General features: G+C 44.9%; 1 protein-coding gene across 1 annotated transcript in view; it reads left to right on the top strand.

The window, feature by feature from the left end:
• The first annotated feature begins 440 nt into the window (after positions 1-440).
• The window catches only part of LOC126272319 (cytochrome P450 6k1-like), a 151,628-nt gene continuing 139,812 nt past the window's right edge, over positions 441-12,256 (top strand). Inside the window, exon 1 of the mRNA XM_049975105.1 lies at positions 441-658. The gene's annotated coding sequence lies outside the window, so the exon portion shown is untranslated. The remainder of the gene's footprint in view (positions 659-12,256) is intronic.

Here is a 12,256-nt window from a genome sequence, read left to right as displayed (position 1 = left end):
CGCCACACGTGTTTGACTCAATGCCCAGGCCGTTATTACGGCCAGAGGTGGTTGTTCTGGGTACTGATTTCTCAGGATCTATGCACTCAAATTGCGTGAAAATGTAATCACATGTCAGCTCTAGTATAACATATTTATCCGATGAATACCCGTCGTGCATCTGCATTTGTTGTTGGTGTAGCAATTTTAATGGCCAGTAGTGTAGTACTTCCGTGGCTGGCCAGATTACATGGTGTCAAATCGACTGAGCAGTTAAGAAATGCGATTGAGATGTGTGCGCCTTGGATCCTGCGGCCAATATGTCAGATGTGGACGTCAATTGAGCAGTCGTGGAGCAGTACCGCCATCCGTCAGTTTCGATGCCTTGTGGAGCCGATGAGCAAGTCATGCCGTCGCAAGTGGACGTAAGTGTCTCTAAGAGTCAATTGCCCACGTGCCTGAAAGACACGAATTGCGAAGATAGCTCTAGAGGCGAGTGGCTGTGTGCTGCGCAGCCGGCTGCAGATTGGGCAGAGGTTCGCGAATCGCAGGCGCCGCGCACCGCCGCGGTGATTCAGCAGGGAACTGCGTGCGGCGGCTCAGAGCGCGTCGCGACGGCGGCCCGGACACACCGCACCTCTGCACTCCACGCCGACAGCGCCTGCTCTCCGAGCTTCAGGTAGGCCGGCTCTCCCGCGGCCAGCACTTGTGTTCGCGACTTCAGATATCTGGCACGGACACTCTAGAAAGGGCGACTACTGCTCGTGTCATGCAGAGTTGGTCATTAATAAAGAAACGCCAGTGGCCGTCACACTGCGGCCACACATGAGGCCCGAATCAAGTGCCGGTGCGTAGTAACATGCTATTGCAACTAACAGCAGAACCTAAAAGCGTGAACTAACATTGAAAGGTTCTTAAGAGTGTATTTTTCTTGCCCAGTAGCAAACAAAAATACTTACAGAGACAGTCATATTTTAGGATGTGATGGTTTAAATTGAAGGTGAATTCGGCCTAGAGTAAAGTTCGCCGCTTACGTCAGGAACAAAGTGGGGTATACCGCGGCCACTGCGGGTTAAACAGAAGAGGAGGGGTGAATATCTTATTGATTGTTTGCCATTGTTGACAACTCACGTGCGTGCGCAACTAGCATCGACTACCAGCTACGGTAAAATGTCAGGCGAAAGTAACATCGATTCGTGATTGCGTATGATAGAGACGGTCATCTTCGGATGTGATGCATGTCTGTAGCAACTAATATGAAATCATATTATGGCTGTTGTAGAAGAAGAAGGAAGTAAGATTTTGGTCGTGCCCTGAGGAAGGCTGTTGCAATTCGGCCGAAACGTCGGTTTTAGTTTATTATTGTTGTTAGTTTATAGCAATGACGCGGCGTAATACCCAGAAGAATTTTAATCACTGTGACGCCGGCCGCGGAAGCCTACGTTCTTATATAAGCAAGATTTTGGTTTAACGTCCGGTTGACACCGAAGTCATTAAACTCGGAGCACAATCTCGCATTGTGGCAAGGATAGGAAAGGCAATCGGCAGTGCCCTTTCGAAGGAACTATCCCGGCATTTGCCTCGAGCAATCTAGGGAAATCACAGGAAACCTAAATCTGGATGCAGTACGAGGGTTTGAACCGACGTCCTCCCGAATGCGAGTTCGGGTCACAGTAAACCCTTGTCTACATGCCGGGGCTTGTATACCAGCATCGAAGTCCCGCTGGGAGCATGTATGCTGCAGCAGTGCCCTCAAAAGGAAACAGTTTGGTCAGCCCTTATAATACAATTCAATTAGTAAAAGAAAAATGGCATTCAAAACAATCAGTACACATTTGTGATCGTGTCTCATATTGCAGTTAGCGTTATTAATTTATATAACATACTAATTCATGCAGGTTGCCAATTGACAGTAAGATTGTTACGGGAAGGTGTGGTAAACTGTCCAGAACGGGAGAAGTGGCCATTCCATCATACTTCCCCATTATTGTCAGTGATATTGACACAGGAGGCTTGCTCCGTTATTTTCGAGTGAAGTCGTTTTTGTTTATTAAGGCGGCTGATTTAAGATAAGTCATTTATGTTATTCTTGTTACGTCACCGGAATGGGGAGTAATAATTTTTTACAATACCAGTGGTTAAACAACGCCCTTTGGCCTACTCCACAAGAAATGTCATCCGTCATTCTATCCATTTCTGACAATACGGAATTAACACAGGTATATTATTTAAAACTGTCTCCGTTCTGTTGTACTTGGTCTAAATCTAATTGAAAACGGTCTGGTGCAGCCACAATTTCACATACTGGAGCGTGATGATGCCTAGAAAATAGGCGCACAAATAATAAAAACAAACATGGAATCCTGTTGCGATGTAACTGGCCATAATACCCCGCTAGGTACGAAAAACTGACCACTATGTAAGCCTTCAGAAAAATTCATGTAGTGCCTATATATTATTTTCTTTTCCACTTTAAAATAATCAGTGTGATTCCTTGTACAAATAAACAGTGACACAACTGTAAGGCACGTGGTTGAAGTGATTTTTTTATCCTATGGTTTTTCAAAGCATAGTATCAAATGTAACACAAACAGTAACACATGAAATTTACAGACAGAAATTTAGCGACTCCAAAGCATTGCCGGGTTTGCTAGTTTTCAATATAATCAATTGCGTCGTTCGTTGTCATCAGGAAATAGTCGAAAATTTAACGATACGCCCTATTGGAACATCCTGTAACAATGCGACAAACAGTTTCCCTGGCTGCTCCACAATCACCTTTTCGAGATGGAGCCTTACGCCATCTGTGAAGAGAGCCCACGCTTCTGGCGTGATTGGTGCGTATTCTGTTGATCGTTGCTAATTTTCTGGGCGATTGAATAAAGGCAGAGGCTATTTTTTCGGGAGCAGGTCACGTTCTGACGATGTGGTGTGCAAACCTTTGTCCAGACTCGTTCCCATTAGTCGGTTAAGCTGAACTGAGATGGGTGCAATCACATGACTATTTTCATGGATGGTTTTCTTGATCGAAGCCGTTCTATTTCTAGGATTACCGCGTCTTGATGTATTTATAGTTGCGGCTTTCCTTGCATGCATTTAAACGCACACAGAAGAGATGCTTTCGTCCAAGTCCTGATGGTGCACAGCGGCTCAGTGTCGACTGCAATTCGGCGAGGTTTGATCTTAGTGTACAACTGATAACTCTCATTGTGTTATTGAGCTGTACGTCGAGTGTTCATGTCTGTTCACTACTGAGCCGTACAGGAGCACCAGGTTCCGCAGTAGTAGATACCAAGTGCTGAAGTGCGCTGAGTTTCAGCAGCAGATCCCCAGTTTGTTCTGCACATCTTATGTAGGATGTTGTTCCTAGTTCGTATCTCCGCAGCGGTGTTTTACAGATGTCTGTCTATGTAACCCCTAGACATTTTGGGTGGTGATTGTGGTGAAGTAGTATGACACCAAATAGACCTATAGTTGTCTATTCGCCGCTCTTTTGGACAAATGAAAGCAAGCTGTTCTGTCTTGTTGAGTAGTTTCATTTTCGATCTCTGTAAGTATTTCCCATTTTCTTGAAATCAGATGCGAAGATACCTTCTTTGTCTACAAAATTCCGATGTTCCACTGTCATGACCAAGTCATTAGTGTATCCAAACTTACGAGATCTGATTTCAGGCTTGTCGGAGATGTACAGATTAAACAGTAGTGGGTGGAGGACAGATCCCTGAGGTAGGTCATCATTTAGTGTCGTCGAAAAGCTTACTTCGTTGCTCAGAACGACCAGGAATGACCTGCCACCAAGCATGCTATTAATAAGTTGTACTGTTTTTTTGCATGGGATTATTTGAACGTCTTTGTACAGAAGACTGTGTCTCCGTATTGTATCATAAGATGCTGAAATATCTACAAATGCAGTTGAATTTTTTAAAATTATTTTGAGAGCCTGTTCCTATATAGGTCGTCAGCGACATTATCTGGTGTGCAAAACTTCTTTCTGCGCGGAAACCAGCTTATTCTAGGGGTGATGGACTTGATGCAACGTCGCGATTTGAAATACGGCGAACAGTATCGTAGTAGATTTCACAGTTGACCAAGCAATGCAAAATAGCAAGCAAGTAGGCGTTTGCTAGTTAAGTTACCACACTAAACAATTTTACATAGAGCACATCGTTCATACGTTAAACAGAGACCGATACTGACTCATTCGTTTAAAACTTTGCACGTGTAGAACTCTGACTAGAAATTTTAGGAATTATCCTGGAAGAAAAACTAACATATGTCGCATTGATAGTACCTACTGATTCCTACTGTTTTCGCGAGAATAGTATGATCAGTCCAATTACAAACATGGCGAAAATCGTTTCTCGGTCATTATTAAAGAGAAGAGGCAGAAAATACCGTACACGTTGTCCTATAGTACCTACAGGCAGCGTATAAAAAATCCATACACCACAAACACAACCCATTAACAAGTATAAAACGATGTTGGAAAACCGTTGACATTAAAAACAGCTTTCAGTTATAAATGAATGAAAATAGGTCCTATATGATTTTTAAGCGGAATTTATAGCGTTATTCCTGCACATTAGTGATAAGTTCAGATAACGATGATGGAGGTGGGCGGCTACCACGCACCTTTCTCTCCAAAGTAGACCAGAAATGCTCAGTACATATTGAGATCTGGTGACTGTGATGATCAGGCGAGATGAGACAATTCCTCGTGCTCACAAAACCAGTCTTGGACGATGCGAGTTGTGTTACCAGGGGCCACGTCGTCAGGGAAAACAGTATCACCATTGGGGAGTAAACATTTTACCATGAGATGGACCTGATCAATGAAAGTGGTCACATAATCGTTGGCAGAAATGCGGCCTTGCAGGGTAACCGTGGGGGCTATGGAACAGCACGATACGGCTGCCCTAAATCATCACCCAACCATGGGGCCTATGGAAGAGGACGATACGGCTGCTCCAAATCATCACCCAACCATGGGGGCTATGGAACAGAACGACATTGCTGCCCCATAGCATCACCCAACCATGGGGGCTATGGAACAGAACCATACGGCTGCCCCAAATCATCACCCACCCTCCGCCATGTTTCACTCTCGGGACGTAAACTCGGCTGGAAGTTGGAAACAGTGTGAAACAAGACTCATCCGACCAAATTACTCCCTTCCATTGTTGCACAGTCCATTTTTTATGGCTTCACGTTTTCCTGTTATGAGAATTTCTATCAGTGACGAGTGGTTCAAATGGTTCAAATGGCTCTGAGCACTATGGGACTTAACATCTTAGGTCATCAGTCCCCTAGAACTTAGAACTACTTAAACCTAACTAACCTAAGGACATCACACAACACAGTACGTAGCGTTGCGCAGTTGGGGTGAGCCGCCAGCAGTGGTGGATGTGGGGACAGAGATGGCAGATTTTTTCGAGCAGACGATCTGGACGTGTGTCCGCCAGAAAAAGGAAATTTGTAACACTGGATGTCATGAACTGATATATATATAAATACATTATTTGTTCTCTATCAAAATCTTTCAATTCCTGACTATGCCTATCAGTAGTTACTGCCTTTCGTAGTTAGAATATTTTATTTAGCTGGCACTATTGGCGCTCACTGTATTGCAGTAGTTCGAGTAACGAAGATTTTTGTGAGGTAAGTGATTCATGAAAGATATAGGTTATTGTTAGACAGGGCCATTCTTTTGCAGGGATTATTGAAAGTCAGATTGCGTTCCGCTAAAAATATTGTGTGTCAGTTTACTGATGATCAGAATAAGTAAAGAGAGAAATGTCTGAGCACGTTCAGTTTTGCTCAGCTCTTTGAAAATCAAATAACGTAAGAGTTTCACCAGCACAGTAATTTATAATTTCCAAAGGGGACGTTTCAAAAGTTAAAAACTGCACTTATAGTGTAGGCGTATATCGTACATTAACCGAATCAAAAATTTATTCTTAATTTTCACTTGGGTCGGAGTTTGATATTTTCTAGATATAGTGGAAAGTGCCATGTCCGAAAAACTTTTTTACCTGGGAGCTAGCAGGCACGATGCTCTGCACAGCAGGAATGACAACATTATGGGAGGCGACTATGTGAGCCTCCCTGCAAGAGAGCTCACACCGGGGGACAACGAGGGACGTCCCCCCCCCCCCCCCCCCTCCGCTATCTCTCTGGGAGAGGTAAAAATACACATGACATATCTATGCAGACTGAAGCGACGAATGAAAATTTGTACTACGGTCGGGATTCGAACCTGGGTCTCCTTCACAGGAGAGGCAGATGCGCTAACGACTGTGCCACACTGGCACAATGGTTTTGCACAACCGCATGGACTATCACTGCAGGCTCCCTTCTCAGTCCAAATTCCTATTCATGTCTCAGCCCATTGGTATTCCTCCTAAACGCGAAGATAATTGCAGAGGCTCTCCAATTGTTTTGGAATAGCACCTCAGAATCAAACGAAACGATAGATTCTGCCTGAAACAAAGGCACAGAGGCTTTAATCAAACGTAACTATATGGTTGCAGCAATTTGAATAGATCTCTGTAGCCATTTAGTTTTATTGGCAAACAATTGTGATTTAGTTGTGTTCTTCTTTCAAGAAAATGATTTAAAAGTCGGTATGACGCAGGTTTTTAACGGCGTCGTAACTGGAACTTTTCTGTGGCTACTTACAAGTCGCCATCTTTCTTTCAGAATATTAAAAATACTCCCCCAGGTCTTGCTCTCGCCCCCCCCCCCCCCCCCCCCGCCACAAACCATCGTATAGCCGCCCTTGGTTCCCGGCCATTGGTGTACTACTACTGACGAGAGCATTCTAGTTCGCTAGTGGTCAAATGACGACTCCTTTAAATCGGACTATAAACTCAGATTTTGGCTGTCTATAATCTTTACAAGGCAGGCATAAATTTCTAGTTCTAAAAAAGTATGGAGTTGGCCATACTTGTAACTAGATTACTCATACAATGATGAGCAGAAACATAATAACGACCTGCTGAATGTGATGGTCCGTCTTTGGAACGCAAAACAACAGCAATTCTAAGTCGCATGTTATCGACATGTCCTTGCCATGTTTCCTGAGTTATGCGGCACCTGTCACGCAATTCTCCTTAATTACGGACCCGTTGTTTGTGGCCTTGGAGTAGCAGTGTGTGAACGTTGTGTCACAAATCGCAATGAAGCGACATCTCTAAAGCAAGTTTTCGATACCTTCTACAGAATGCTTCAAAGAAGAGAAAAGTGTGTACAAAGTTTGTGCCGCATATCTCGACTCCCGAACGAAAACAACAAACAACACGAGGATACCTGTCGCTTCTTAACTGAAATGTAAAACGTGAACAGTTCTTTTTTTTTTTTTTGAAAAAATCATAACGGATGACTGCAGAAATTCACATAATGGGTAAACGCTAAGACGACGCAAGCAACATTCAACGAATGTGACGCGCAAGATGAACATTACAAACTGGGACATTCCTGACAGTTTCGCATGGTTATGAACGTTGTACTCAAGTGGGGGGTAGCTATGTAGAACACCTGATGCACTGAAACCAACATCTTACCTTCTCTCTCTTTTTTCGCTAAGTTTTAAACATGGCTGCTTGGTTCAATGGCCGTTTCTAAATTAAAATTGAAACAAATGAGCCCTCGGTCACAAAAATCTTATTGACCAGGTTTCAACACTTGGAAGTGTGCCTTCGTCAGAATTAAAATAATTAAAATGGCCTATAACATAGTTACACATCTTTTTTCCTTCTTTTTTGTTAATACAGTTTCAAAACGTTTTTGGACTGACGGGATACTTTCCTTAGCGTATCAGTAGCCCACAACGCAACCAGGCGGCGTTCAAGTTCGTGGGGGCAGAGGCTGTCATATCTTGGTCAGTCTGTGTACGTTAGCCGGAAAGTAGGTGAGTGGTCGCCTATGAGACAGACAATCACACACTGAGGTGGCAAAAGTCGTTGGATAGCGATATACACATTACAGTTGGTGGTGGTATACCGTACACAAGGTATCAAATGGCAGTGCATTGGCGGAGCTGTCATTTGTACTCTGCTCGTTCGTGAGAAAAGGTTTCTGACGAGATTATGGCCGCACGACGAGAATTAGCAGGCTTTTAAGGCGAAATGGTTGTAGGGGCTAGACATATGGGGCATTTAATTTCCGAAATCGTTAGGGAATTCAATATTGCGAGAGCCACAGTGTCAAAAGAGGGTCGAGAATGCCAGTGTGGGACGTAAATCGAACTTATCCGTTCGGACAATGAGGCGAAATTTGGCTCGAATGGGCTGTGGAAGCACACAACCGACGCGAGAGGCTTTGGTAACAGCGCGACATCGCCTGCAGCGCCTCTCCTTGGTTTGTTACAACATCGCTTGGACCCTAGACGGCTGGAAAATCGCGGCGTGATCAGTCCAGATTGCGGTTGGTCGGACCTGATGGTAAGGCTCGAGTGCGGCGCAGACCCCACGAAGCCATAAACCCAAGATCTGAACAAGTCACTTTGTAAGCTGGTCATGGCTCCGTAATGGTGTGGTCCGTGTTTACCCAATTGAGCCGAGCATTGGATGGAAATGTTAGGTTATATTAGGTTACTTGGAGACAATTTGTAGCCACTCATGGATTCCATTTTCCCAAACAAGGATACAATTTTTATGGTAGACAATGCGCCATGTTACCGGACCACAGTTGTTTGCGATCGCTTTGAAGAACATTCTGCGCAAGCTGAGCGTGTGATTTGACCACCCAGATCGGCCTACATGACGATCATCAAACATAGGACGTAATCGAGAGGTCAGTTCAACACAAAATGGCTCTTTTTTATGGTTCAAATGGTTCTAAGCACTATGGCCTTTAACATCTGAGGTCATCAGTCTCAGAGACTTGGAAGTACTTAAACCTAACTTACCTAAGGACATCACACACATCCATGCCCGAGACAGGATTCGAACCTGCGTCCGTAGCAGCCGCGTGGTTCCGAACTGAAGCGCCTAGAACCGCTCGGCCACAGCGGCCGGCTCACTGTTTGTGCAGGGGATTTCCAACTTTTGCCACCTCAGTCAACTGGTCGCTATGGGTTGAGACATGGCAACTAACGACCTCCTTCATGTCCTTGTCGCCCGGCCAGTGTGGCCGAGCGGTTCTAGGCGCTTCAGTCTGGAACCGCGTGACCACTACGGTCGCAGGTTCGAATCCTGCCTCGGGCATGGATGTGTGTGATGTCCTTAGGTTAGTTACGTCTAAGTAGTTCTAAGTTCTAGGGGACTGATGACCACAGATGTTAAGTCCCATAGTGTTCAGAGCCATTTAATCATTTTTGCACCTTGTCTTAGTTTGTCTTAATCGACCGCCCCCTCCCCCCCCCCCCTCCCCCACGTAAACGGCACTGTTCCCGGGCGAGCGAAAAAAAAATGCGCAGGTCTAATATCAGATCTGTGTTCGGTAACCAAAGATCTGGCGACGTTACAGCGTACGCTGACTGTGTGTGCCATCCAGACAAGTTTAAGACTGAAACTTCCTGGCAGATTAAAACTGTGTGCCCGACCGAGACTCGAACTCGGGACCTTTGCTTTTCGCGGGCAAGTGCTCTACCATCTGATCTACCGAAGCACGACTCACGCCCGGTACTCAGAGCTTTACTTCTGCCAGTACCTCGTCTCCTACCTTTCAAACTTTACAGAAGCTCTTCTGCGAACCTTGCAGAACTAGCACTCCTGAAAGAAAGGATATTGCGGAGACATGGCTTAGCCACAGCCTGGGAGATGTTTCCAGAATGAGATTTTCACTCTGCAGCGGAGAGTGCGCTGATATGAAACTTCCTGGCAGATTAAAACTGTGTGCCCGACCGAGACTCGAACTCCGGACCTTTGCCTTTCGCGGGCAAGTGCTCTACCATCTGAGCTACCGAAGCACGACTCACGCCCGGTACTCACAGCTTTACTTCTGCCAGTACCTCGTCTCCTACCTTCCAAACTTTACAGAAGCTCTTCTACGAAGCTGTGAGTACCGGGCGTGAGGGGTGCTTCGGTAGCTCAGATGGTAGAGCACTTGCCCGCGAAAGGCAAAGGTGCCGAGTTCGAGTCTCGGTCGGGCACACAGTTTTAATCTGCCAGGAAGTTTCATATCAGCGCACACTCCGCTGCAGAGTGAAAATCTCATTCTGGAAGTTTAAGACTGTTTCCCACCATCAGAGAGCAACTCGTTTGTCTTAAGGATTCTCTTTACACCGACTTAGCCCAAATCAGCCACTAAAAAAGAAATGTCTCTGAGCACAATGGGACCTAACAGCTGAGGTCATCACTCCCCTAGAATTTAGAACTACTTAAACCTAACTGAGGACATAACACACATCCATGCCCGAGGCAGGATTCGAACCTGCGACTGTAGCGGTCACGCGGTTCCAGACTGAAGCACCTACAACCGCTCGGCCACCACGTCAGCCACTAATGCTGTGTTTTTTCGGGAAGAATGGCAAAATGCCTTACCAGGTGGGTACAATTTCAGGGTAAAATATTCGCATAAATGTGTTCCCTGTTTTCGGTTGGTGCGGTGTTGCGGCTTTTCAATGTTCTGTATAAATGTCACAAATAGCTTATTAATGGTTCAAATGGCTCTGAGGACCATGGGACTTAACATCTATGGTTATCAGTCCCCTAGAACTTAGAACTACTTAAACCTAACTAACTTAAGGACAGCACACAACACCCAGCCATCAAAATAGCTTATTAGAGCTATCTATTCTTGCCGGATAATTTATAACAATACATTTTTCATAAACCCAACCACCGGCTATCTAGACATTTTGCAGAAAAGTTATTGGTGAGGGCGACGCGCCGCTCATGAAGTTTTGGGTTTAAATGATGTGTTACTGGCCGGAAGTGCAGGGACTGTCTCAAACCGAAAGCAAAAATGTCCAAACCTGCAGTCAAATTCTGTTTTTCCAGAGCAGTGGCAAGTCATTTTGCTTGAAGTCTCCGTACGTTGTTACTATAAGATAGCAATCTAGTTAACCGATAATAACACAGTACCACACGTTTGCAGAGAAAGGATGATGCAGCGTATCTCCATAATTGCACGCATATCTCTTCACCGATATGCGTCACCAGTGAAAGTTGCTTTATCTGTGAACAATATGCGTGGAATTAGTCTGTGATTGGCCATTACCCACAGATAAAATTGCAAGAGTTGAGCTTCGTCACCTGGGTGAAAGTGTTGCACCCGTAATAACAAAAAGGCTACAAGCCACGTCGACGTAATTTTTGCCATATTTCTGTACCCCATACGTACTGAAATATGTCAGACGAACTCGCTTTATCGACTTCTGCTTCATCGAAGTTTAGCTCGGTCGCGCGCTTGGCCTTAGTGTGCCTTAGTGTGCAGCCTAAGGGATTTCATTACAAATGTGACTGAAGAGCTGTTTCGGTGTGCTGCGGCAAGGAAACAACCTATGACATTCTACATAGGAATGAAATGAATTTTGGAAACGAACCCTGAAACCAAATGCGACGGTAGCATGTGTTAAAAAGTTCTGTATTGTTTTACGAACTTGTAGTACCTAAGCTAAATATAAAAAACTGCTGTCTCGCGAGCTGATGACGTCAGAGTCACAGTTTGCGCTTTGATTTCTGCGGTAACGCCGGTGCTCACAGAATTTCATCGCGGTTTATTAGGAAAGGATGTAACCGTAAGTGGCTCTTATTAGGTAAAGCTATCGGTGAGTTCGCTAAGTTAATTAAAGTTGGACTGATCAAGACAGGGCTAAAATTTTATACTCATGCACCACGGAAGTAGCCCTTCAAACATCGGCCGTTGAGGAGCTTAGCTTACAAGTAGTCGGACCTATAATTGTAAGCATTAAGCGAGTAAATCGCCACACTGCTAAAATGCGGGCTGGGGGCTGTATTACTTTCGTAAATGGAATTAGTTCATGATATTGTTTCCTGGAAAAATTTCCGCCTTTCATGGAACGTCCTATATTAGTTATTTGGCAAATAAATTTGGCTGGAGCCTCGCTTTAAATAATGATGTGTGCACCCGTGAGGCAATCATACTCACTAAAAACTGTAATGAAGTCCCATCAGATTACTGGCAATCAACGATGTGGAAAACTTGGCAACCAGCTCTTAATGTAGAAATATGCTGAGTTGTGTTTTTTCCACAGTCATGACCTCGGCGCTTGGTCCATTGCACAAGAGCTTGTGAGCGTGCGTAAGCTATAACGGGTAATCTGACTGAAGACGTTGTTGCATTGTATATGCAACCCAGCGCACCTCTGACG

The sequence above is a fragment of the Schistocerca gregaria genome, chromosome 1, assembly GCF_023897955.1.
Source record: "Schistocerca gregaria isolate iqSchGreg1 chromosome 1, iqSchGreg1.2, whole genome shotgun sequence".
NCBI lineage: Eukaryota > Metazoa > Arthropoda > Insecta > Orthoptera > Acrididae > Schistocerca > Schistocerca gregaria.
The sequence above is the reverse complement of the archived record's forward strand: the minus strand, read 5'-3'. Positions and strand labels throughout refer to the sequence as shown.